The sequence below is a fragment of the Triticum dicoccoides genome, chromosome 5B (genome assembly GCF_002162155.2).
Source record: "Triticum dicoccoides isolate Atlit2015 ecotype Zavitan chromosome 5B, WEW_v2.0, whole genome shotgun sequence".
NCBI classification, from domain to species: Eukaryota; Viridiplantae; Streptophyta; class Magnoliopsida; order Poales; family Poaceae; genus Triticum; species Triticum dicoccoides.
Genome location: NC_041389.1, coordinates 229,919,368 through 229,925,367, shown reverse-complemented (window position 1 = coordinate 229,925,367; position 6,000 = coordinate 229,919,368).

Here is a 6,000-nt window from a genome sequence, read left to right as displayed (position 1 = left end):
TCTGTTTCTCCTACTTTAGTTGAATCGAATTTGACTACGGGCGGTCCTTGAAGAAGGTTAAAATAGCAAACTTGAAGAAACACCATTGTGGTTTTATGTGTAGGTAAGAACGGTTCTTACTAGAAGCTCGTAGTAGCCATGTAAAACTTGCAACAACAAAGTAGAGGACGTCCAACTTGTTTTTGCAGGGCATGTTGTGATGTGATATGGTCAAGACATGATGTGATATACGTTATTGTATGAGATGATCATGTTTTGTAAAAGTTTATCGGCAACTGGCAGGAGCCTTATGGTTGTCTCTATATTGCATGAAATTCAAACGCCATGTAATTGCTTTACTTTATCACTATACTCTAGCGATAGTTGTAGAAGCAATAGTTGGCGAGACGACCATGACGCAGCGATGGAGATCAAGGTGTCGAGCCGGTCACGATGGAGATCATGACGATGCTTTGGAGATGGACATCAAAAGCACAAGATGATGATGGCCATATCATGTCACATATTTTGATTGCATGTGATGTTTATCTTTTATGCATCTTATTTTGCTTAGTACGATGGTAGCATTATAAGATGATCCCTTCACTAAATTTCAAGGTATAAGTGTTCTCCATGAGTATGCACCATTGTGACAATTCATCGTGTTGAGACACCACGTGATGATTGGGTGTGATAGACTCTATGTTCACATACAACGGGTGCAAGACAATTTTGCACATGCGGAATACTCGGGTTAAACTTGATGAGCCTAGCATGTATAGACATGGCCTCGGAACACTGGAGACCGAAAGGTTGAACGTGAATCATATAGTAGATATGATCAACATGGAGATGCTCACTGGAGCCAAAAAAGAAAGGACATGAGGAGGTGGCTAAGGTGTCCAAAGCCACTGAAGAGGAGGCCCACAACATCAAAAAATAAAGATGATCATGACTTTTAGTTATCTCCAAACTGCTAGAAAGCTCTTTTGTACTGCTATGCGGGTTATCTATTCCACATATGTTGCTATGTTGCATATCAAACAGTGTAATGCTATGGATGTTTGCCCAGTGTGGCCTCTTTTGCATGCTGATCCTTTTCTGGACTGTTATGAAAGTTGGACTGATGTCCCTATTGAAAGCAATGGTTATGATAAGTTGCACTCTGTTTGTAATACCACTTCACTTTGCTTCCACTGTGTTGTTGTTGCTGTGGCTTGCCTAGGTGCCCTTGAGATTTTACTCAGTTGGTGCAGTTGCCTTACTGCTGATCTGCTATTCAGAAATCCAACACCCTGTGACATTTACCAAAGGATGGTCTTTGGTACTAGAACTAGAATTCTTTTGTTGTATTATGAATAATAACATATCTTGGAACATTTTAAACTGGAATGTTGGAGGGATTAATTCTTCAGAAAAGTGGCTGGCAATTAGACAGAAAGTGGAAGAAAGTGCAGCTGGGATCCTTTGCATCCAAGAAACAAAAAGAGATTCTTTTGACCTAGCATATATACAGAACTTTTGTCCTCAAAGATTTAATAAATTTGAATTTCTACCTTCCATTGGGGCTTCTGGAGGGATTCTAACTGCTTGGAATGGAGCTTTGTTCTCAGGTGAAATGATCTTTCAAAATAAGTTCTCATTGTCAATTCAATTTACTTGCAGTACTTCTTCCAAGACCTGGATTCTCACAAACATTTATGGTCCTTGCAACCATGAGGATAAGGTTGAATTTATTGATTGGTTTGGTAATATTCAAATGCCCATTGATGTAGACTGGATTATCATGGGAGATTTCAACTTCATAAGGTCACCTGAGGACAGAAACAAACCTGGTGGAGATGTTAATGAGATGCTATTGTTTAATGAAGCTATAAGCCATCTGGGGCTCATTGAACTTCCCTTGGAAGGAAGGCAGTACAGTTGGAGCAACATGCAAATTGGACTAGTTTTTTACTTCAGCTGCTTGGATGACTAGTTATCCTGACTCCACAGCTTTGCCTCTGGCAAAACCAATTTCAGATCATTTGACCTGCATGATTAAAATTGGCACATCAATTCCAAAATCAAAGGTCTTCAGATTTGAGAACTTCTGGCTCAAGCATAGCTCATTTAAACAGGTGGTGCAGGCTGCATGGAACATCCCAGTGGGTTTTTCAGATCATGCGAAAAGGATTAATGCTAAGTTGAAAAATCTAAGAAGAGCTTTAAAGTTATGGGCTAAAAGTCTATCTTGTTTGAGGAAACAAATTGAAGAACTGAATGAATGCATCTTCTTATGGGACTTTATTGAGGAATTCAGAAACTTGTATGTGTTTGAAAACAATTGTAGAGCAATCCTTAAGGATACTCTGCTAACAGTGCTCAACAGCCAGAAAATCTATTGGAAGCAAAGGGGCAAGATCAAAGGAGTAAAATTTGGGGATGAGAATACAAAAAATTTCCATACAAAAGCTACAATCAATCATAGGCATAATAAGATTACAATGCTGATCAATGAGGATCATGTTGAGGTCATTGATCATGATGGAAAAGCAGCCATTTTGTGGGAGGCTTTTAGAAAGAGACTGGGGCAATCTACTGGGCACACAATGCATTTTGACTTACATGACCTTTATGATCAACAAGTAGACCCTCAAGTGTTCTTGGAGTTGGAAACACCTTTTACTCAAGGAGAAATTGATGATGTAGTTAAAAACTTGCCAACTAATAAATCTCCAGGTCCTGATGGTTTTAATAATGAGTTTATCAGAAATTGTTGGGATATTATAAAGGAAGATATTACTGATCTCATCATGGCTTTTCATGCTGGTGCTATTGATTGGAGAGTATAAACACCTCTTATATCACTCTGATCCCCAAAAAAGAAGTTACAATGACTCCAAATGACTTTAGGCCTATTTCATTGCTCAATTGTGTACTTAAAATCATCACAAAATTGTTGGTCAATAGATTGCAGAGAGTTATCTTACAAATGGTGCACATTAACCAGTATGGTTTCCTTAAAGACAGAGTGATTCAAGATTGTTTAGGCTGGGCATATGAGTACATCCATTAATGCCATAAATCAAAGGAGGAGATGTTAGTTATCAAGTTGGACTTTGAAAAAGCTTTTGACACTATTGAACATCAAGCAATCATTGACATCTTTAGAGCAAAGGGTTTTGTTGAGAAGTGGATTTCTTGGATGCAATTATTATTCTCATCTGCATCTTCTTCTTTACTTCTAAATGGTGTGCCAGGGAAGAAATTTTACATCAAAAGAGGGGTAAGACAGGGGGATCCATACTCCCCACTAATTTTTGTGTTGGCTGCAGATCTTCTGCAATCCATACTAAACAAAGCCATGAGATTGAATCTAATCACATCCCCACTGCAAATCAATTCCTGTCCTGACTTCCCAATAGTCCAATATGCTAATGACACTCTGGTTATTATGCAAGCTGATGCAAGACAGCTCATTTGTCTCAAAGCTTTACTAAACACTTTTGCAGCATCAACTGGTCTTAAGGTAAATTATGCCAAATCAATATTGGTGCCAGTCAATATTGCAGAAGAAAGAGTAGATCTTTTTACAAACACTCTTCAGTGTGCTAGAGGGCAATTTCCATTCACTTATCTAGGACTGCCATTGGGAATTTACAAGCCAACTGTGGAGCAATGCTTACCTTTTGTTAATAGGATAGCAAAAGGACTGGCAGGGATTTCATCTTTCATGACACAGGCAGGAAGGCTACTCCTGGTTAAATCAGTTCTTACATCTCTGTGAGTATTCTTCATGACCTCCTTGGACATTCCAATCACAATTAAGAAACAGATTATAAAATATTTGAGACAATGCCTTTGGAGAAGTCCTGATATGGAAGACAAAAGACCAGAAATGGTTGCATGGCACACTGTTTGCAGGCCAAAGAACCAAGGAGGTCTTGGAGTTCTAGACATATAACCCACAACAGAACCTTGCTCATGAAAAATCTACACAAATTCTTCAACAGACATGATGTACCATGGGTAAAACTGATTTGGGAAACCTATTACAGTGATGGAAAACTTCCTGGAGACACTATGATTGGTTCCTTCTGGTGGAAATCAAATCTGGCACTCATTGATCAGTTCAAATCAATTGCAAGATGTAATGTGGGTGATGGAAAAAGTGCATTATTCTGGGATGATTTATGGCACCAAACAGTACTAAAGCAAAAGTTCCATCACTTGCATTGTTTTGTCAAAAACCCTACAATAAATGTCAATCAGGTGGTTCATACTGAATATCTACAAGACATGCTCCATCTGCCACTGACAACATAGCCTTATGAGGAGTTCATACAAATGGAAGACATTTGCATTTCACTGAGACAATCTGAATTCATAGATGCTTTGGATACTTGGAGTTACATCTGGGGGAATGAATTTTACTCTTCCATTAAAGCATACAATGTGTTGATTGGATACAAGCAAACACCACCTCACTTCAATTGGATTTGGAAGAGCACTTGTCAGCCTAATCACAAAGTTTTCTTCTGGATGTTGTTACATGACAGAGTCAACACAAGAAACCTGTTAAGAAGGAAAAACTTTGAGCTTGAAGTTTATAACTGTGCTGTAAGGGACTATCAACGGGAGGAAACTCTGCATCATCTTTTTTGGGGATGCTCGTTTGCACAACAATGCTGGGACTTTATCTGTCCCGCAAGAACTCCAAATCTTTCAGTCCTAGAAGCATTTCAGGATCTCAAGGATAAGCTCAATTGCCCATTCTTTATGGAGATCATTATATTGGGATCTTGGGCTATTTAGATAACCAGAAACAATAAGATTTTTGAAAATATTGCTCCCACTTTTCAAGGATGGAAGTTCATCTTCAAGGAGGAGCTGAAGCTACTCAAGTACAGAATGAAACAGAAATTTGGCAGGCAGTTCTCTGCTTGGTTAGATTTTGTATTGTAATTTAAACTCTTTTAGGTTTTTTGTCAATTTTCTTTTTCTTCCTTTTCTTTTCTTTTCTTTTCTTTTTAGCATTCTGTGTTTGTTTGGGGGCATAGCTCAAGCCACCCTTAGAACCTTGTTACTTTATTTATTTATTAATAAAAATTGCAGTGGGGTTTTACCCTACTGTTCATAGTAAAAAAAAGCATGGAGATGTTCACCATTGATGACTACTATCAGTGTCAAAACTAGTAGATCTCGGGTAGGGGGGGCCCAAGTTGTACGTCTGAGGATCAATGGTAACTTTGAATTAAAGGACACAGTGTTTACCCACGTTCAAGCCCTCTTAATGGAGGTAAAACCCTACTCCTTCTTGACTATATTCGAGGGTATAGGGGTTACAAGAGTTTATCTACCTCGAGATCGATTCGGCTAAGCCTGGAATAGCTAGCCTAGCAATGTTGTGATCCTGCCTCCGATCTACCCTCCGGTTTATATAGAAACCGGAGGGGCTTAGGGTTGTACAAAGTCGGTTTTACAGAAAGGAATAAGATATCCAGACACCTATTGTCGGTGTCAAAACCGGCGGATCTAGGGTAGGGGGTCCCTAACTGTGCGTCTAGGCGGATGGTAACAGGAGACAAGGGACACGATGTTTTACCCAGGTTCGGGCCCTCTTGATGGAGGTAAAACCCTACGTCCTGCTTGATTGATATTGATATTGTGGATGTTTACAAGAGTGGATCTACCACGAGATCAAGGAGGATAAACCCTAAAAGCTAGCCTATGGTATGATTGTAAGGGTTGATGTTGTTCGTCCTACGGACTAGAGCCATCCGGTTTATATAGACACTGGAGAGGGCTAGGGTTACATAGAGTCGGTTACAATGGTAGGAGATCTACATATCCGTATCGCCAAGCTTGCCTTCCACGCCAAGGAAAGTCCCATCCGGACACGGGACGAAGTCTTCAATCTTGTATCTTCATAGTCTTGGAGTCCGGTCGATGATGATAGTCCGGCCGATGATAGTTCGGCCGATGGTGGTAATCCGGCTATCCGGACACCCCCTAGTCCAGGACTCCCTCAGTATCCCC